Genomic DNA, 22,919 nt, shown 5'->3' on the forward strand with positions numbered 1-22,919 from the left:
TCTAAGTTAATTATGTTCAAGAATCTAAAATGGAGAGGTTCATTCTCAGACTCCTGACTCCAGGATAATATTCTCAAAAACGAGATGTGGATTTGTGAATTATTTTCTTTGGTTTCATAGTACGTTGCTATGCTTACTGTGATTTCAGGACAATTTTATAGAATTTTGTAAATGACATAAGTGATATAATACAATGAAATATACATTCTGGCATTTTAAAATCTGTCATAAATGCTGACTATAAAGCAAGTATTTGAAGCAAAGTCAAATTTGGACTCCCTAGAGAGCACAGAGGAACGTTTGATTTCCCTTTCTCCTGTCTCTCTCCTTCAGGCAGACAAGAGCTGTAGCCTTCAAAAACTCTAATAAGCTTCTATTTAAAACAACTAGGATTAAGTTCTCAGTTTCACTTATGAGGAGGAAAACTCATACAGATATTTGGAGAAATGATCAGTGTACAATGTGTCCCAACTTCTTCCAGATGAAAACGTTTGATATCGGGCTCTTTTTTTTCTTTTTAACATAAGCGATCTTTTCAGTGTCCTTGAATTTATGAAAATGGTGTTTGCTGTAAACACCAGGGTACCCATTATTATTTGGTTCTATAATTCTTAACAATTTCAAGGTAAGCCAGCCATGCTTCTGAATTTCCCAGCATTGCACTAACACTCAGTTTAATGTAGTACACAAAGCGGGTTGTTTAGAATTCATGCACCTTCTCACATTTTCCACATCGTTCAAGCCCACTGTCAATTTCCCCTTAATAAAGCTAATCTTCGGTTCTGCATTTAGCCACAGTATGCTAGCACAATTTACATTCTGATTCACCGTAAAATTCTAACTTTTCATAGTCTTTCAGTCTAGAGTTCCACTTGCTGTATTTAATAGATCGTCCTTTGATCTCCCGGAGACAATTGCGTCTTATGTGTCTAATGAAGCTTGTATTGTGATAGCCAAAGTGACTGTTGCACCAAATGGTGGAGGCAATCCCAAAGGAAGCCTTTGCTTCCTCACGGAGGTTGGGGCGGGGGGAGCAGCAAAATTCATTTTTGCAAGTTATCAGGCAGCTCCTCCCCAAATCCTCATTTCATGCCATTATTCCACTAGGCTGTACAGAGCACTGTGTAACAGTGACCTAGTTCCGAAGTTCTCTGAGTAATGTCTAACAGCTAGCACTTAAGAAAGTAAAGTCAACGTGCTCCTTATTCCTCAGACCGATTTCACAACCAGAAAGGACACGTGGCACAGCCTTTTGTTTCTGATATTTTAGGCAAATATTTATGTCTTCTCATTTACAATTCAAGAGTTTGTTAACTGCGGAAACTAATTTTAAAAAATCATTAATTTTTACTCAACAATAAATGAAACTACACTGAAACCTCACTGGTTGAAGGTAGTCATGATTTTTAAACTGTACTCTGTTTCCTGATTTAAATGTGCTTATCTATGAGGCATTTGTCTTCATAGCATTGTCTACTATGAGCAAAAGAAGGGACTGAAGATAAAGAAGACATGAAGGGGAAAGAGGGAGTCTAACTCACAGCTAGAAACTTGGATGATGTGGCCCTGTGGTCATAACCGGCTTTGATTTATGAAAAGCCCTGGTTTTGTTAACTATTAATCTCAGAACCCAGAAGTTTATATCTCCCTTTCTTGTTTGTATTCCCTCTCCACTTCTTGGCTTGTGCAAATACTCAAGTTGTTTGTGTGATTGGACTTAATTCCTTCTAATCAAAAGTGATAGCTAAAAGGACTCTTTACTTTCAGGATGCCAGGAGAGGTAGCTTGAGTTTGCTCCCATAGGCCAATGGGAACACAATGAATGCTGTCTCACTGGAGTTAGAGAAACTGTGAAGTTTATGTTCTAGACATATCTACTTACAGAAGTATGGAGGACAGGAAGCGGTGCAAGGTTTCTTGAGTCTGAACCTTACCGCGAGTCAGGAGGCAAAAGGGGACAGATCTGAAAGACAGCTGTACCATTGTTAAGTCTTCCACAGCTGACTACCTGTGAAGAGCAGCAACAGTAAAGACTCATACTAACCCCTTTCAAACAATGCACATCTCAGGCCTGTTATTCTGATCACAATATGAACACTAGAATAATAGTGACTAAAATATAATACTCTTAATCCAAACTCCTGTATTATTTTTAAGATCTGTTTTTGAAACATCAGCCTTTGCATCAAGAGGTCAGATACCAGTCAAAAAGGAATTTAGAAGTTGCAAATGACCTGTTAAAAATATGAGGCAGAGTAATTCCCATCAGATAAATCTATCCTACCCCCATGACATCCGACCTGCGTTTTTTACAATAGAGGGACTACTTACAGGGGTTTGAGGTCAGACATAGATATAATGATGATGAGCACAATGTTATCTGGAGTTTTAAAGGAGTGGATCTGGGGGTTCCTGCACTGTGGAAAACAACAGGTGTGAAGATCCCAAAAGATGTGCTTTACAGAGCAAGACCTGATTTTATATACCATCCTGTAAATATTATTGAATCAGAACTGCAGCTAGCAATGCATATGAAACATTCATTCATTGTTGTGAACTCAAAGAAAAAATGTTGCTTTTATGCAAAGAGAATGCCATTGTAGAATTTTAAAAGGCATAGAAATAAAAGACTCTGGATTGGAGTGATTTAAACAAACTCACTAGAATATAGTAGATGATTAAAATACAATCTATAATTACATTACACTGGTATCAGGTAAGGATAAAAGCCTATAAATACACTGGGGTCAGGGTAAGCATAAAAATGAAACAGTTATTTGAATAATCTGAGATCAAGTTGCAGTAATTAAAAGCGAATGTATTATTCAAATGAAGGAATTAGGTTACAGCACTCCTTGTATGAAAATATTACTGTGACAGCCTGAAATAAGTTGGAAATGATTTTGATTAAAAAATGGGCAGAGGAATGTAATAACTTTCACTGGGGAACATAGACAATCAGGGAATGTTAAAAAAAAATGTCTTCCAAATGATAGACTTCATGAGACTAGCTGTCTGATAACTTAAACTTCTCACAGCTAATCTTCTGTTGCCTTTTTATTGCATGATATCAGGTCTAAGATCATTTAGTTTCCACAGGTTCTTTACACCAAATGCAGGTGATTGAATAAACATCATACACCTTTCTCTAACAGTGTGCACAGGGGTGGTAGACTATTGCTCATTGCTTTAACTTACCTTACAACTAAAGGTTGGAAAGTATTTTATTTACTTTTTTGGAATCCTTTCCAGTTAAAATGCAGTTGCATGTGTCTTCGGGAAAACTGTGGTAGTGGGCAAATATATATATATACTGGCTCTTCCTATCTCTTTCTCTATTTTCTCCTCAAAAGGAAATGCCTGTATTCAAAAGTTTAAATATTTATCCTCCATTTTCATTGCAGAAAGTGCTCCGTTATGGTCACAGTAAGATGCAGAACATAATGTGCCCTCCTAGAGGCAACATTACAAATATATCTGATCTTGATGAAGCAGAAAATCTTCTCTTGGTTGGGGTATATGTTAGACATTTTTTGTAGTATACATGGGAATTTGGTTGCTGAATCTAGATATATTTCAACAACATATTTTATTCATCTTTGTGTATGATACATACGTGTGCCCATGTTTCCTTGTGTACATGTGCCATGTACACAAACATGTTAGGAATATTTGTGTGTGCATGCACACATGCATTTTGTGTGTGTGTGTGTGTGTGTGTGTGTGTGTGTGTGTGTGTGTGTGTGTGTAGTGGGAGCACACTGAGGCAAATATCAAATGTCTTCCTCAGTCTTCCTCCTCACCTTGATTTTTGAGACAGGTTCTCACTTTGACTGACTTGCAGGAGGTTCCAAGAATTCACCTGTCCTGCCTCTGCCTCTGCCTCTGCCTCTGCCTCTGCCTCTGCCTCTGCCTCTGCCTCTGCCTCTGCCTCTGCCTCTGCCTCTGCCTCTGCCTCCTCAGCACTGATATTACAGATGTGTGTGACTATATCTGTTTTATTTTAACTTGGGCATTGGAAGTTAAACTCAGGTCTACTTATATGTGTGGCATGTACTTTACAGCCCTTGTCATTTCCCCAGTCTTTCACAACATATTTATGTGAACATTCCCTCATATCACATAATTATCTGACTTCACAATCCTGATGAAATTGGGATGCTATGAACACAGAGCAAATATGTTCTACTCTATTCGTGGGATGTTCAGACTCCTATCCATTTGCGTTCTACTAATTTAGCCTGGAAAGCATATGCGTATCACTATAGGCACAGAAGCCTTACTTTATCAAGGCCACCTTATTCCCATAATTGTAGTCCATTAGTTACCCATAGGTTCTGCATTCTAAAAAGATGACATTATATCCATGTCCTACCTCAGCACTGCACACCTATTCTTGAGGCTCTCTCCTAAAGAGAAAATGGCCCTTTATAAAGTTGAATATTAGAAGACTTGTGTGATCAGAAAGTGTTGAACTGACTTTGTCATCTATAACAGAGCAAAAAGATTTATAAGAAGAGGTGTTGACTCTACTCCTCCAACTCATAATCACCCTATTGGATAATCTGTGCCTCTAAGTCTTTGTGTCAAGCCTGTGGTTCCATTGTCTTTTGTTGTTATTAAATAAAACTCCTATTCTACAGAAATCCATAGGGGAGATGATTTACTTTCATATGAAAATATGTATTTGTGTGTACATGCAAGCACATAAAATGCACATATCTTATGCACACACATCGTTTGTATATATCATCTAAGTCCTTGGCATCGTGTTTCACTCACCTTCACAACTTCTAGAAGCTCTCTAAGATGCCTCCAAACCAGAAATTCTGTACTCTTGTGATCAGCATTGGATAGGGAAAACAAACAGACCACATCTGGAAGGATGAAGAAAAGAGCATGGGGACTCTTCAGTGATTGGTCCCCACTAACCAGATTTCCATTTCCACACTTCAAGTGAACTTTGGGATCGTTTTACTTTGCAGCCTCTAAAACTAAGGCTGAACCACATAAGAGATGCAGAGCCTTATGAAGCACATGATAGCCTGATTATTTTTAGAAGAGCTTTTGAGTCATCCCTCAAGCTACTGAAAATAAAACTGGGATCGATGGTGAGGGAGTTTCTGCCATGCTTTATCAGTGTTTCAAGCTTTGATATGTGGGGGATGAAAAGAAAAACCTTGTTTGTGACTTTATTGTCATTTTATGTCAGAACTTCCTTGGTTCTCAGAGACTACAATCCTATCTAAGTCCGAGTTTGAGCTTTTAGTTTTACACTGAGTCTCCTTCGCCTGTCTTTCTCTTATCACTACTTAGAAAACATTACCACCATTTGTCCTTAGCCTGACCCTACCTCTGTTGAAATCCTTTTCAAGCCTTAATTATATCCTGTCTTAAATTTTTCAGTCCCTTCTGCAGGGATGTTCTACTCCCTAAATTTTGGCTTTACTGAAGGCTTCAGCTAGCTCATCTTAGTGAACACTTTGTGTATATAGGAAAAAAAAAAGACAAACAAAGCAAAACAAACAAACAAAACCAGTCCCAAACATACCATTTCATCTCCTTCTTCATTTCCAATTTAGTTCGATAAAGAAAGACAGTAAGCTGTCCCTTCCTTACTTGACTTAAATTTTATTGAAAGAAACTATAACCTCTTTAGAAAGAAAAAAAACGAATCCACCTTCATTTTCAATTTTTTCAGGTTATAGGCAGAACAGAGAGAAGGCTGTCTTTGTTTGTTTGGTTGGTTGGTTGGTTTTGGTTTTAGTTTTGATTTTTGCTTGTTTGTTTAAGCTGTTCTTGATTTGGTAAGCTTAAAGTCAAGATAATGAATCATGAGATTATTGGGGGAGCCTGATCTTAGTAACCAGACAGACCATTAATAGATTTCCTTGAATATCTCCTAGATATGAGTAGCTGCATTTCTCTTAGATGTGCTTCATGACAGTGGCTTTGTCTGCTGACACAGATCTGAACTGTCCCATGAGTATGGAGCACTAGGGCCCCACCCAGTGTAAGCCTTCCCACTTATAAACAATATAGAATTTTATTTCAAGTAAATTAGGTGAAGAGAGTTCATACTAAAGCAAAATGAATTTTGTGCAAAATGTATTTCCATTCACTATTCCTAAATTTGATTCAACTGACATCATGATCAAGAATCTCTCTCCAGTAATGTAAATAAAAATAAAAACACACACTAAATGTTTAAACAATTTTACTCAAACTGTGCAATAATGATACTCCAAAAGACACTATTTTGTTAATGAGGTAGTCAGGCTTTCTGGATGAGTGGTTGTCAAATGCTTCATAATCAAAGAAAAAATATATATATATACATATATACATGCATATATGTGTGTATATATGTTTGCATATATGTGTATATGTATACTCTTTAAGTGAATAGTTGGAGCTTAACTAGTGGCTTGGTTAGCTCAGGAAGGGTACATGACCCAGCTCAGGCTGCCCCAGAACAATGCCCACCTCCTGGCCTGTCCTCTAAGCGTCACTGTTCTCCTGATTGCTCTACTCATTCTTAGATGCCTTATGATGCAAACGCTAGAGTGTGACTAAAATGAGGAGGAAGCCAGCCAGGCTGCCATCCTGCTGTCCTGTCTGTTTGTGATGGTCTTCCAGATAAGATGCAGCCCACAAGAATGGAGTCTTTCTCTGCAGTTGCTCTCATTTCCTGATCCCTTGCCTGCCCTGCTATGCTCCACTTGAGAATTTCATGTGAAGAAAATCCACTCCATCTTGGTTTTGTGCTCCCCCCCTCACTGAGACTCATATAGGAAATCAAGAACCCATTCTGCCCAATTCTGTCATCACATGGTCCAAATAAGAAATAACCATGAACTACCAAAAAAAGAGTCTCCCTGTAAGCACCAAGAGAATAATGCCACATTTTTCTCAGCGAAGTGACACCAGTCTGCAGACACATACCTATTTTTGCATAAAGACTATGCAATTGCACTGTTAATCTTACTAAAAACAATAGTTGCTGTCAGATTGATCCTTTTGTGCCAATTAGTGAATAGTAAAGTTTGTCATTGCAAACTGCATAATAAAATGGAACAGAAGGCCATGCGAGTCTTAGAAAATTATTTTGCTCTAGTTTCATAGTCACACAGGCAAAAAGTTGAGATTTGCAGTCGATTCCCCAAAGGTTAACCAGTCATCTGCAACTTCCTTGGCAGAAAGCCACCCTGTCTTCCACACTGCCCTTCCTAACTGGACTGAGATGGGCCGACCTTGAATGTCAGACTTGCAAAGCACAAGCCCTAGCAGGGACTCCCTTTCTATTTGTGGATTTCGATTACTTGAAAGACTATTTCCCACCTTGTGATACTATGATGCTCTTGACTAATTTGTTTTTAGCTTCCATTCTTGGCGAATGCCCATGTAGTTTGTGAGAAGTCCTCATGTTCTTACATAGCAAGAAGACATCTAGAAACTACATTGTGCACATTCTAAAATCACCTGCTTGAGTAGCCCTTCCTGCTGATGGTGGGACTCGAGTTCATGCTGATTATTCATAATCCCCTGGATGTTTCCCAGACTGCTTTAATGACTGCTTGAAAATTCAACAGTGAAGACCTTGAAGGAAATGACCACATTAAGCAACCTGACCTCTAGAACTCTTGTCCAGGGTTTTTACTTATGACCAACAAGTGTTCAGAATTGAGAGTTAAGAGTACCTTTGATATACCCAACATAAAATTAAGTGAGAAAGATAGCTCCCTTCATAACAGAATGATAGGAAGAGAAGGAAACAGATGTGGTTAGAGGAGCTTAGGTGTATGTTCAAGCAAAATCTTCCTCATGTGTCTTGCTATAGGTCTGGAAAGTGCCACATTAATTTTACAGACATAACAATCTTTACTGTTCACACTTGTCACAATTGTTTCTCCTTTGGCACAAATAGTTAACTTTCCTTCTGATTCAGAGCAGCATACTCATTTCAGTAAGCATCAAACATCTGTCTGCTCAAAGCATGTTATTATAGCAGGACTTTAAGATGTCTTTAATATAGAATGGAACTCTTTAAACATGAGATTTTTGTATCCTTTATAGAATAAAGCAGGATGCTAAAATGCAGAAGAATGATAGATGTCATATATTAACAAGCAAAACTATTAGATCTGTTCACTCGGATAGTGTTTGTTATACTTCAGCAACCCAGGCTTCCATTCTTTCCCTGTTAGGGGTGTGTGGATGTTACATCTTTATGTTTTGTTATCTTGACAAGGATGCGTGAGTTGAATGCAAGGCCATTCAGATGAGCATTGGAGAATAGTCTGTAAATTACTACAAAGTTGTTTAGTCAATTAACATAAATCTTTAGGGATTATAAAGCTCAGTGTAGCAACTTCAACATTTCAGGTAGATGAGAATTAAATAAATAAAACCTACATTTTCTTTTCCTCTGTCTTTACTTCAAAGTGTGCACTGAGCGCCACCTGCTGGCTGTTTCTTTTTTCAAAACTATATTCTTCCCTGACTAGTCAGTCATTTAAAATTAAGATTAAAAAATATATGTAAATTACTAATGATTACATATATATAGTTATATCTATCAATAATATCCACATCAATAGTCTTATGTCAATGCACAGGGTATCATGAATAAAGTTAAAAGTTGCATTATGTATAAATGAGCTATAATACCCATATTTTACCTGAAAGTATTATTATAAACTGTTACATCATAATGCTACAATTATTTTCATTATGGCAAAAATGCAGTGGCTTTTCAAAACAAGTCTTTATCTGTAATAAACTACCCTGAAAGTTTTAGATACTAAAGCAAAAATTAGGGCTGTGGATAGAGATTGCTCAGTGGTTAGAGCACTGGCTGCACTTACAAAGAACCCAGCTTCAACTCCCAGAACCTACACGGCAGTTCACGTTCATCCACAGCCCATGTTCTAGGGGATCTGATGGCTTTTTGACCTCCTTGGGCACCGGCATGTACATGGTATACAGATAAACATGTATGCAAAACAGCCACACACTTAAAATAAAGTATGCTTAAAAGATTAAGTTAAAATTATTAAAATTCTCTGAATTTACCTACACCGTGACATAGGCATATTTTGGTACTGAAATAAAATCCAGATAAATGAAACACACACCACTGTTATGTACGTTTATAAGCAACTTAATTACATCAGATTTTAATCTTATGTGTTAGATTATGTAATCTTAACAACCTATATAATCACCAAGACTATGCTAATTATTCGCTTTCCTTAAATGCAATAAAAGACAGTAAATCCAGCACACTGAAGCACAGCCATGATCTACAGTTGCTACTCACCTTACCAATTTATTTATTTATTTTTTAAATCTCCACAGCTTAAAGAATTTTCAAGTCTGGAAAAGTGGATAAAAAGAAAAGATGGTTTTGATAGTAATTGTACATCACACTATTACCATTGTGGGACATTTCTGTGTTACTTGAAATTGATAACAAGGTTTTGTTCAAATATTTCACATCTCCAGTGCTAAAGCACCAGGGCCCCATGCAGTTCTGCCTACACTTCCAGGCCTCCACGGCCTGTGAAGAAAGTTAGAATCCCTGTTTCCCATTAACTTTCTCTGTCAAACCAGATACAGTAAAAAAAAAACAGGTGCATGCAAGCCATTGTCATTTCACCACGGCAGGAAATTATTAGTTCCGTTATATTTAACAGTAGATTGTAAAGAAAAATAATTACTCAAAGGAAAGCTCATATAAAGTGAAATAAAAACATAAACCTTAATTTAAAATTATATGTTGCAATAAGAAAACCCAACACACATTGTCATCTCTAGAACTTGAACCCTAATTACAGATGGTAGCCATTGTTTACCGTAGAATGCATTCGACCCATGATCTCCTTCAGAATTACTCAGCTTTTATGGACAGATAAAATGTTCCCTGAGAATGGAAAAACACTGAGACAGGAAACATGCTGTGATCAGCCAAAGAGCATGAAAATAATACATAGTATTTATAATTTCTAATTTTCCAAGCAGCACATATTACCTAATAGTGTATGGTTGTTAGGAATTATTATTATTTTTTGATAAGTAGCTGTTTTGTTAGGAGAACATTTGGGTAAATATATTTAAAAGCTAATAAACTTTATCGAGGTATGGAATATGCTGACTAAAGCCGGCTTGCAGAAAGATGCAGTCCCCTTTCCCGGCTGCCTTTGCCCACAGATCAAGCTTAAGATCAACACTTAAGTATCAAGATTTCTGCGAAGGGCAGTATCGGAGCACTTTATGTGGCTGATGATGAAGCCTAGGAGATGTACAGGACATCTCCTAGCACATGGGACCCAGTGGGAGCTGGAAGTGGGCAGGATCCCTGAGTGATTGCAACCAAGGCTGAAAACTCAGGTTCCTGCCAAATGCTCGCATTTCTATTTCATGGATCTGACCAATGCTGCAGGGGCTACCAGTCTTTCACCTCGCCCACAGACGTCACACTTTGGATCTAGCTCCCTAGAGAAAATCGATGAGCTTCTGGGAATTAAAAAAATAAAGAAATAAAAAGGCGAAACAAAGACGTCTGATGGAAATGGACACATTGACGGAGGCACTAAGAGGCTCATTTCCAGCCTAGTGCTTAAGGGAGTTTCATCGTGATCCGCAATGCATATTGCATGGAGAAATGGAAGGAGGGAAAAAGAAATTAAAAACAGCCTCCTATGATGAACTTGTATAATTTATGCCTCTGAAGAGCGGCAGGCACAGTGTGTCATTTCCCCTCCCCTCCTCTTTTCCCCTCTACCTGATTTCTGAGCCTCCCAGGCTGGGCAAGAATTTAAATTAAGAACACCCAACACACAAGTCAGAAATGAAAGTGCAGAATGCACTCAGATTATTCATAAGCTTGCAAGTTGTGTATTTTGGTGGAGATTTCCTCCCTTCTGCTCCTGATTGCTGATGAAGAATGGTATTTTAATAGGCAGATGGTAAAGACAATTACAGTTAGGGGCTCAGCTGGGAGTTGCATGAGTTTATTGCAAATTATTAGTTGATAAATGCTTTTGTTTACAAGCAGAGTTTTAAGCAGCTTTGTAATCAGTTTATCAGCAGCGGGTGAAATCCTTGACAGCTTGCTCTTTGGGTGCAATGTCACCCCTTGACTGGTCCTTTGAAATTTGGATGGCCAGAACCATTTAGTCTGATGGCTGACGTCATGTGTTGGTGTAAGTTGCTGCAGACCCAGACCATAACATACCTTAAGAAACACAGTCCACACCCCAGGGATGCTAAAGACTATAAGAATCCTTTTGTTCTGCCATTGGGCCCCCTTACCCTAGCTAGGCTACCTTGACTGCCCTCGATGGGAGAGAGTACATTTAGTCTTGCTGCAACTTGGTCTGCCAGGGCAAGTTAGTACTCGTGGTGGACTTCCTCTTCTCTGAAGCGAAGGGGAGGGGTAATGAAGGGATGGATTTGTGAGGGTGGAATGGAGGGGGGCCTGTGATTGGGATGTAAAGTGAATAAATAAATCAATTAATAACAAATAAATGAAAAATCCATACAGATGTTTTTTGTTTCACTGCTGAGTCTTATGTCTCCCCAAACCTTAGGTCACAATGTTTGCAGAAAACTCTGAATACATTTTTCTTTACAGGGCAAAACTTCCTGCCCATACACTTCAACAGTGATGAGAATCTGAGATGAATTATCCCTGTTCAATTTTCTGAAAGGAGCTCCACATATTTCCTAGAAGGAAAGGGAAATTATCTCCATAGGAGACACTTTCTTAAAGGAAGGAAACAATAAAAAAACAAACAAACAAATAAATAAGCAAGCAAGCAAACACATGGAGAGAATTCCAGAGTGAAAAGATCTAGTGAGGATCTTTTCAAGAAGAAGCCAAGGAAAGCCTTTGGAGAGAACAGGAGTTAGCAACCACAGAACTTTAGGTAGCCTGCCTTCAAATTCCCATCATAGAAACTGTGGCAGCGGTGCCTCTGATTTGTCACAGCTAACTCCTTGGAAATAAGAAAGATGGCCACATTTCTTTGTTTCTGAACTCCATGTGGACCAATATTTCCTGATGAGTTTATGCTAAGTGATAAATCTCTGATATTAGAAATGATGAATCATGTGCTCTGAGAAGTTGGTTCACTGTACAAAAAAGTGTTTCTTAAAGATGCTATAGTTCATAGTGTTTATGAAAGAGTCTCACTAGCATTTTACAAGGGGTCTGTGTGATGCATATAGACATAGTAATTTGTAACCTGAGGTGTTCAGACTGTATTTTTTGAAGAATACTCATGTGATGTTTGAGAAGCGGATCTCTATTTACTTTTGCTCTGCATCTTAACAAAGTGAGTTTTGTGGGTCCCATCAAAACAAAAATATTCCCATAAACAACTGCATGAAATAATTCCGTAAATGATCATTCCTATGTATATTTACTATTTGTATGTGTCATCTCCTGGTATTTGAGGAAAACTTAACGAAGTTAATAGAGAAGCAGAGACTGGTCACGAGCCGAGTTTCACAGCCAAAGATAACACTCCAGTCCTCTAAATACTGACATAGTATAAAAAGCCTTATATAAACAGGGCCTCAATGGATGTATAACTTATTTATAGCATATGTGTAAGACCACAATCTCCTTAGTGTCAGAGTACATTAGAGCATCCTGCTATACATATCTCTGGGTTTCCTGTTCTATTTCTTTCTTTATCTTTCCAGTTAAGATCCTAAAATCACTAGAACTGTGTTAGCTATACTAAACTGGCCACTTTTGTTAGTACAGTTTGTTATTTTGAAATTGGATTTGTTTCTAAGTTTACTTAGAAGAAATTACAGGAAAATTCAGAATATAGTTTTTGCCTGACTTTTAACATTTAACTAACACTCAGTATCTTGTTACCAATTTCCCAGTTCTTAAGCAATTAAATGTATCATTAACTGCAAGGAAAGGCTACCTACAGAAGAGTTGAAAAATGAAAGCCTTCCTATAATACATTATAAACTGTTTAATATAAATAGCATAAAAAAGTATGGTTTTTTTCCTCTGTAAAGTGGACGAAGGAAAAATGTTGAACTTGGCATGCAGTTCATCCATTTGTCCATCTCCCTTGATTAAGAAAAAAAGTAATTTAATAAATCTATTGCATATTGTCTCAAATAGTAAAGACACATCCAGAGTTGCAGATCAAGTCTGATTCTCCCACGAAAAACCCTCCTAGGAATTGCTGGGTATCCTATAAAACAATTTCAGGTGTGCCAGCCCAGGGAACTTGAATGCCCTCAAATGCCCCACATTACCAGTAACAAATGAAAAATGTTAAAGATTAGTTTAAAACAGGAAAGACCTTTTGCAAAATGCATTTTGATTTATTGCTGTGTATTGTGCAGATCTTTATCAATTATTCTTATTCTCTTGTTTTCAAAAACAAGTGTAAACTGTGAGTTGGCATGTTGCTGAATACAGAAAAAAGGCATTAATCAACTCTAAATAAACAAGTGCACAGATCTATCTAACAACTATGAAGTAGTTAATACATTTTTAAGCAATTTTATGATAGAAAGGAGGGCTAAGAGAGTAGTGCTTAATTATCTGCACTCCTCTGTGCTGGGCTCCCTTTTGATTGTATTAATGAAGCAGCTGGCTCATTGTTTCCCTTTAATTCCTCTATTGTTTTAAGAATATGTCACAGCTCTTTATTCTTTTATCAGGTGCTGTGCAGGAGGACCCAGACAATGCCTCATAGTCCTACTGTATTTGCCGATGCACAAAGAAACCTCCAAAGCGGTTTTCAAAGAAGGGGCACCCATAATTTATAAGTTCCCTTCCCAGCAGTACTCCACTGTCAAGAATTTCAAGAGCATTGGATTTGAATTCATTATAAAATTTGTATTAGGCAACATGTCTATGTATAGATCCCTGTTCCATGTTCACGTCTAAACCCTGAGGTGGAGACAGTAGCACACAGCACGCCATGCTGAAATGGGGCTGTAATTTTGCTTTTAGAAAATCATTTCAACCAATTGCTTTCCACTTTTGAAAAATAGATTTCAGAAAAAGGCATCATTTCTGGTTTTCTGATAGTTTTGTAAAAATAAAGAAGACAAGTAAGGATTCCCTTTTTCAGGAAAATGATGTATGTGTATATATTTCTATGTGTGTGTATTTGTATGTTTGTGTCTGTATGTATTTGTATATGTGTGTACATATTTGTGTGAGCTTGAGTATTTGTGTGTGTATTTGTATGTGTTTGTGTGTGTGTTTGTGTATGTTTCTGTGTGTTTGTGTATGTATATGTATTTATGTGTGTATGTATTTGTGTGTGTTTTTATGTATATGTATTTGTTTGTGTTTATGTGTGTATGCTTGCATGTGTATGTATCTTTGTGCTTGGTTTGTGTGTGCATTTGTTTGTGTTTGTGTGTGTATATGTTCCAGGCACAGAATTACATTAGCTAATTACCAACTGTGCTCTAATCCACACCTGCCATCTTGTTACATTGTGTGTGAAAGACATAGACATTATAGATTAATGAAAAAATACCAATCTACCTACAAAGAAAACAGAATGCAGGTTAATATGTAGAATAGTTATTTTGTGTTCCATAGCTCTTTAAGAATAGGATTCACATGCTAGAGAGATGGCTCAGCAGTTAAGAGCACTGGCTGCTCTTCCAGAGAACCCAGGTTCAGTTCCCAGCACCTACATGATATCTCATACCTATCTGTTAATCTAGTTCCAGAGAATCAGAAATTCTCACACCAATGCACATCAAATTAATTTTTTAAAAGAATGGAGTTCAGACATAACTATATTTTCCTCGAGATTTCTATGAAAGCCATCCAACATTCCTGTTGCCAAAATACACACAAAGGACTAATTCACAGACTGACTCTTTTCACAAATGAAGATTTTTTTGTTTTCCTCCTTGTCAAATGCCTGTATTTGGAGAACTGACTTCCCAGTGTTCCTCATTTAAAGAAAGAAAAACACACTTGATAGCTTAATGTTTTGGAGTAAAAGTTACTAACTTCAGCTTTAAAAATAATCCCAGAAAAGCCACTGTCATAAAGCCTTATTATAAATCATCTATTTCTTGTTTATTGTTAGGTAATGGTGGTTCTTCTTTAGCTTTTAAAACAAGTTTTCATTGGGTTCCTATCTCTTTGCTTGAGGCTCCTTATCCTACTATATAGTGAGGCAGAGTAGTGAAAAATCTAAATGTTATTTAATTGGTTCAATTTGCTACATATTTTTATGCTAAGCACAGGTCAGTATCTTGATGAGCCCACTGGTTGTGGCAGATGTTTACAGCTTCCGTTCCTTGCATTTTCTTATTTTTACAAAGCAAACATGTCTATCAATCACACAGATAAATTAGAATCATGTATAAACATAACACATGGAAAAGAATTTTCAGCACACTGTGTAATTATTAACCTGATTTTTACCATTGTAAGAAGCTGTGAATTGCAGATAGCATGGATGAAGTTAAATGCTTTCAGTCTGGATATATTTTGCTTATACAAGACTCTATAGGTATGGTCGAACAATATAATTGAAGCTTTGTCAGCTTGGTATCCTAGCAACAGATGATACCATTAGGTTACTGAATTGCTCCTGGTTGACAAGTAGGGAGTATTTTTGTGTTTATCGTGTTTGCTAATGATGGGATCCTTTCCAAAAGTCCTGTCTTAATCTTAATTAGAATTTATCAGCAAAGGTCTGTGTGGCATTGTGCAGACACTTATGTCCTAATAACATGTGCAAGTAAAAGTTTTGGCAGAATGGGGAGAGATTTGAGAGTACCGTTTCTAGTAAGGGGAGCATGTGATTTCCAAAATATAATCAGGTCTGGACCATAACATTATTCTTTATGGCTGAGAATTGTAGGATACTTCACTGCAGTTTTGACACCCATTATGAGGAGGAAAACGTGCAAGCTTCCAGCTAGACACCAAACCTGTTTTACAAGAACCTTGATCATAAGCATTACTGAGAAACACAAGTACAGAGTTTTCCAGGAATGTCAAGGTCTTGAGGATCATTACTTTTTCACAGAACCTTGAATGCATTTGTCCTTTGCTATGAAGGGAGTCTGGTGGGAGTATGAAGACTTGGAAGAATGGTTCTGTTTGAAGTAAAGAGAGACAGACATCAAGGAAATCTAAAACAACCTTTCCATTTGGTGGAGGCCAGAAAGGCAGCAGATCATTGTCATCAGATAAAAATCCATGTCTGTGAACTAAAAGTGTGATTCTTCGTTCTTATCTTGTTTGTACACTATAATCTTTCCACAGTTGGGGTGTGTACATCATTGTCAGTAATTCCTATTAGCAAGCTATACATCTTCAAATTAATATAAAGACAAGCATTTCTAAAATCGAGTAAAACTTGAAGGTTTACTAAACAACTGGTACCTCATCAGTTCCAGAATTGCTAAGACTTTTCTTCCTTCTTTACTGACCATGTCTTACTGACCCACTCAGAATTTCCATATTCTTTAAATATTAAAAGACAAGAGAACACCAAAAGCAACTTTTAGTTGTCAGTTTCTGAGTTCAGAATGGATCTTCTCCGTCAAATTGTCAGCAGGCTGCCTAAAGTCCCTCCATGCCCTTTATTCTGGACTCTACTGTCATGATAAGCTTTCTGGAGAGGTTCTTAAGAAAACAAAGAAGCTCAAACTTCGTTCTCGAAGCCTTTGATTTAATTCATTTAGGACAGAGGCTTGAAGTCAGCAGAGTCAAACATCTCTGTAGGATCTACAGTGTAGTCAAAATTGCTGGCCAGAACTTCTGTGTCATGTAGAATCCTGAGGTCCCTTTACATATCTATTTCAACTTGTACCTAATCAAGAAAGTGGTAAAATATCATTTTAACATTACTTTAACATGACTTAAGTGTTTAGTATTACTAGGTTAGTATATGAGACACACTTAAAATTGTACCTTACACATGGTATACTCCACATGTTCAATATTTTAATGAGTCATCTTAGAATACCACATCACAAGTTGTATAGATTTAGTCTGTAGCCTAGCTCTACTGAATGAGTATGCAATAATTACACCTCTTAGCATGTTATCCACAGGAGGATCTTCATAATTTTATGAAGGAGACCTCTAGTTTACACCTGTAATTTTCTGTGCCTCATAAACAAATTTTCAAGATTACATGTTAACTATAAAGTCAAGGTTAAAATTAAGCTTTCTTATATACCAGTTAATTTCTCTTTGCAACTCCATTTAGCACTGAGTACAAATAAATGTTCATTAATCTCAGGTACCCACTGCGCTTGTTTGCAAAGAGTTCCATAGAATAAGGACGTTCTCTCCTGAGTGATGCTGAAAAGAAAACAGTAGAAGTTTTAACAACTGAGTTTAGCAATTACATTGTCACACATGTACATTGTATCTTGATGTAATTCTTTTTTGTGTTGCTATGAACATCTCATTAATGCAAATCAGTATGTTGAAATTTTGCTTGGTTTAAATCTGAAGATATTAAGTGTCCAAGAAACATCCAATAAGACTCCTAAATTCTCATCTGTATAGACTTTTAGCAGGGCTATCCTTAGCACTGGTGACAGAAAGAAACCTTAAGGTGAAAAGTAAGTAATAATAACTAACCAGCATTTTCAATGAACATGAATTGCAATGAAAAGATGGAATGGTTGTCAAATAGTCTCCATCTCTGGTGCAGCCTGAGGTCTCTAGGTGATTCCCAGAGGAGGTCTGGGAAAGTAACTGTGATTCTAAGGTTGGAATGTTGTTGGTGTGAGCCACAAGCTTCAGCCTTCTGATGGTGGTATTAAATGCCTGTGTTATTTTAGAGAGATGCCCAGTGACAGGCCATTTGGTCCACTGGAGTGTATCTTCAAAAAATAATGATGCCCCAGCCTCTCTCTGACTTCCTGTTCGGATTTGTGAATCGATCTTCTTACTTGTGCTTTAATATCTGTTACATTCCCTTCCCAAGAGCAAAGATCTCATGGTCACTCTTTCAGCCTTCCGACACCATGGGTGGAATATTCTTCTTTTTCTTCTTTTTCTTTGTAAGCAGGTTGCCTTGGGTATCTGACTAAAGAACCAGAACAGATTTATTATATATGTGAAGGCCAGGAAATGAATACTTTATTTTCTTACTTATTTTTCTAAGCTTTCATGAAAAGAACCTTTAAAAGGTCACATGAAGAATTTTAACTAAGGCTAGAAGTACAAATGCTCTGTGCTCTCACAAGACCTTCTGAGGCTGTAATTTTGAACAGTGTGTTAAGCTATGTCAAAATATACACACCACAAAACTTGCTCGCTTGACCCTTTTTAGGTGGCACTCACAGGGTTATACAACCATCATCTCTCTTTCATACTGTAAAACTGACCCTCTATTTCTCCTGACCACTAACTTTCATTCTCTGATGTCCTCATCTCTTAGCACCAGCATTTCCTCTTCTGTCTCTATCCTTTGAATATGCTATGAACCTCTTATCAATGAAATCATATTTGTCTTTGTAGACTGACTTTTATCATTCAGCACATTGTCCTCAAAGTTCATCACACTGTAGAATAAATATCACTTATTTTAAAGGCAAAAGCACTGCATGGTCCATTCTGACACTTTTTCCTTATCCATTCATCTATTGATGGGTATTTAAGTTGATTTCATATTTGAGTTGTTGTTGTGACAGTGTTATTATTCTATGGGTGTGTATTCAAATGTCTCTTCAAGAGCATGCCTTCAGTTCTTTTACATATATATATATATATATATATATATATATATATATCTGTATACATATATATATGCAATTATAAATCACAGGTAGTTATATTTTCAATTTTTAAGAATCACTATCTTGTTTAATTTTATATTCCTTCAAACTATCCAAGTGTTCATGCTTGTTGTTTTTGTTCTGTTCCTGTTTTAAAACCAAATGTAGCCCTCTGTTTACATTGAACATCATGTTAAATATTAAATATTCATAAAACTTGGCATTCATAAGCATGTAATGCAACAACTGCCCTGCACCCAAATGCAAACTCAAATTGGCAGCACATTCTAAGTCTAAAATAAGGTGGAAAATGGCATTCTTGCCTCCTCAAGCTATAACTAGCTATAAGTGGTCACTAGAAACTATTTCACATCTTAATGGTTCAAGATACAATCTACAGGTTGAGTTAGCCTCTGCCTTCTTTGTGGAAATAAGTTAGCTGTTTTCTTGAAACATAGCCTGCTTTGCCCCCGGGCCTCACTGCTATACCTTTTCTGATGAGATTTCTTTTCTCTTAGATTTGGCAGGGTTGTGAGAAGTTAGAGTAATGGTTTCTGTTAGACCAAACCAGCCAATAGTGGCTGACAGGGACTTAACCTCTCTCTTCTGCTCACTCCCTATGTACTCCCAATTTCACTCTTTAGTCTTCCTTTGTAATCTCTGCTCTCCGTGAATTACCCCACCAATGAAAAGAGCATCATCCACAGTCACCTAAATGAGCTAAAGGCTTCTCACACTTACTTGTTTCTTGTTTTTGTTTATGTTTTGAGACAGACCCTGTAGCTCTGGTGACCCACAACTTATTGTGTAGACCAGGCTGGCCTGGAACAAAGTGAGATCCACCTGCCTCCTCAGCTTCATCCAGCTTTTCCCTAATTCAACCAGAGGGGTCCCTGGCTTCTGTCCATTGGTTGGGTGTAAGTATTTGCATCTGACTCTTTCAGCTGCCTGTTGGGCTCCTTGAAGGGCAGCCAAGCTAGGCTCCCATCTGAAGCACACCATAGCATCAGAAATAGTGTCAGGCCTGCAGGGAAAAAAATGGAGAAGAGACTGAGGGAAAGGAGGTCCTATGACTGGCCCAAATTTTGATCCCGACTCTGCTTTCTAAGTGTTCACATGAGCTATCATACTGGTCTCATTTTTTTCCATAATTATATGTTTTCAAGATCACAGGTGAAATACCCTCTCCCAGAAGCTTTTCTAGGGTCTCAAACTTTGCCTTTTCAAAATATAATTTACTATGTGCACACATATGAACATTCTAGTCTTCTCCCTCTCCCTCTCTGTCCCTCATTCTCTCTTGCACCGAGGGTCCACAATTGGACTTTAAGATTAAGAAGACCAAAGTAAAAGACATGACTCTGCCACTGATCAAATGCGCATCAGTGGGAAGTTAACCTATCCTCTCTGAGCTTTAGTTTGCTTCACTCTCAGAGGGAACCATCACTTCATGGAGTAACTGGCAGGCTTAAAACAAAGGAAGGACACTAGCTGCTTTTCATCTCCAGCCAAAAGAAATGCTCCTGACACCTACCAGCTTCGTGTTGTTGTTATTGCTGCTGCTGCTACTGTTGTTGTAATATACCTGTTACCATTCCAGCTTTCTGCCAAGGTAGGGACATAACTACAGTTTGTATTCCACCACCATTAGCCTTGGTGACATCTCATCTCTTCTTTCTTGTCTAAAGACATCACTCCAGCCCCTTCTCTCCAGTGTCTCTTCAGTGTGGTTCTTTTCTCTCTGATGTTCATGTATTTATGACTTCTGAATGAGTACAATAATCCCTGAACTGCTATAGCACATTCTGCCTATAAAATTTCCTCTAGATTATATAGAGGGGAAAATATCTATATTAATAATGTGTTTATTCATTAAAATAAAGGTGTATCTCCCCCCAGCAGGAGCCAGATAAAGATTACATTTACTTTATACTTAAAGCTCCTCCACCTCGCATTAATGTTTTTATGAGGAACCCTGAATTTATACCCCTTGTTCGTCCATGATAAATGTTATAGCCCTCACCATAGCCAACCTCAAGCTAGCACTAGTATGTCAATCAACAAACAAAATTCCTGAAATTATAGCTTTCTATTCATCCAACAGACATGTGCCCCAGATTCCTAACTTTTTCTGCAAATTCTCAGCTCAAATTTTGTTCCAAAGTCAGGTCTTCCCACAATCCTGTACCTGTTCATATGTTCATACCATGTCTACTAATGATGAGCCAGCCTATTCGTATTTAGACACTTGATATTTCATTTTGACTTATTCCAGATCCAGCAAAATATTAATTTAGATAGCTTTCCTAATTCCTTCAAGAACTTTCATTTACCTGTAGTGTAATATACACTTTGATTCATCTGTTGACATACATATGTATATTCTTACATAAAGTCCACAGCCCAGCCTGACACATAGCAGACACCTCACCTCACTGAATGGGTGACAAATGAACTAGTTAGTTAAAAAAAAATAATGCCAAGACAATCAATTCAGTCTGATTCATCCTTTCAAAATGTTGCATGCTGAGTAAACTGCAATATGGGGACAAGAGGCAGCAATGATAAAATATGAATCAACACAGGTACATCTGAAAATGTAGGTGTGTATAACAACTGTCCATTTGCTTAGGCAGCAATGATAAAATATGAATCAACACAGGTACATCTGAAAATGCAGGTGTGTGTAACAACTGTCCAGTTGCTTAATAATGTAAACAATCATCTCTTTGCTGTGATTTTTGCAACTGGTATTTTTTTCATTTTACTTTGTTTATTCATCGGATATTTTGGCTAAATACTTTGTATAGGTAAGCTGTTGTCTTTCTGTGTGGCTTACTGTGTGGTCACCATGATTAGCTGTCGGTAGATGCCTTCTCCTAGGACCTGAAACCAAGCCTGGCTTTATTATTTTGTGAAAGGTAGCCACTGCTGGATTAACCAAGAATCTGAACTCCATGCTTGAAATCTAGCGGCTCTGTGACTACGCTGGAAAATAAGCCCAGACTGGAGTTCCTGGCTTTTCCCACCCTCATGCCACATGCTGGCTTTGTAAACTGTGTTCCAGAAGAGAGATAAGACACAAGGGATTAGCTTGTCTCCACCATAAGTAGTAAGATGTGAGCATCTAAATGCAGAGTTTCCCAGAGTAAGAATGCCCCACCCTACCCCCCCCCAAATGGAGCCACACAGGCTTCTAACTCCCTCTCATTCCTTAGTGATATAATTTTGGCTTCAGTGACTTGGAAAAAATATTTCAACAACAACAACAACAAAAAAAACCTGTTTTATTTCAACGACAGTAAACCTGCATGCCTTGAGAAACATTAGTATCAAAATATGGTTGGGATGAGCACATGTCACCCTGTGGTATTCCAAGGTCTTCCTGTTTTACTATAAAGCTGGCCATAACTTTGAGGACTATACTCTTTCTTTTTTTTCACAGACACATACCATCCTGGCTGTGTTTTGTTTGCTTACTTTAAACCTTTCTTAATTGTCTATGATGTTCCTAAGGCATCACACTCAGGTTTCCATCTGGCTCCTCAGGCTCATATACTGTTCTTATCACCACAAGATTTGTACAAGTTGTTTAAAAACCATGATCTCTGAGGCTGGAAAAAAAATGAAGTGCACTTGAAATGACAGTTATGCTAAAAGATAAGCAGAGTAATACGACTTATCAAAATGTGTACAATTTTTCTTGGTTAATGAGTACAATATACAGCATTCCAGTACATACACAATGGGGGGGTGCTTTATAAAATATCAAGTACAGCACATTACTGCAGACATAACTGTATGGGATATGTATCTAGGCCTGAGAGTGGAGATAACAAAATATAAGTGCTTTGCCTGTCTAAACATGTTAAATAATGAGTGTTCACTATCACATTCCAATACATTAGAAGATGTACTTGCATAGTTAATTTTTCTTTTTAATGCACCACACGTGATCATTTGAAATGCAGAGCCAGAGTCTATCTCGGTGTTTGAAGACAAGGTTCCTTTCATTTAAACAAATCTTTATTGAAATAAGCCTTTTTGAAAAGAATCATTGGTGTGTGTGTGTGTCCTCCTTTGCAGGCAGTTCAGTCAGGGTAAATGGAGATAAAGAAGGGACATCGCAGGGTATTGTATGAGATTGCCCA

General features: G+C 37.5%; 1 protein-coding gene across 2 annotated transcripts in view; it reads left to right on the forward strand.

Moving 5' to 3' along the window:
- The window catches only part of Zfpm2 (zinc finger protein, FOG family member 2), a 433,065-nt gene that overhangs the window by 400,794 nt on the left and 9,352 nt on the right, over positions 1 to 22,919 (forward strand). The gene's annotated exons all lie outside the window — the stretch shown is intronic.

Source organism: Mastomys coucha, unplaced genomic scaffold, assembly GCF_008632895.1.
Source record: "Mastomys coucha isolate ucsf_1 unplaced genomic scaffold, UCSF_Mcou_1 pScaffold7, whole genome shotgun sequence".
In the NCBI taxonomy this organism is placed as follows: domain Eukaryota; kingdom Metazoa; phylum Chordata; class Mammalia; order Rodentia; family Muridae; genus Mastomys; species Mastomys coucha.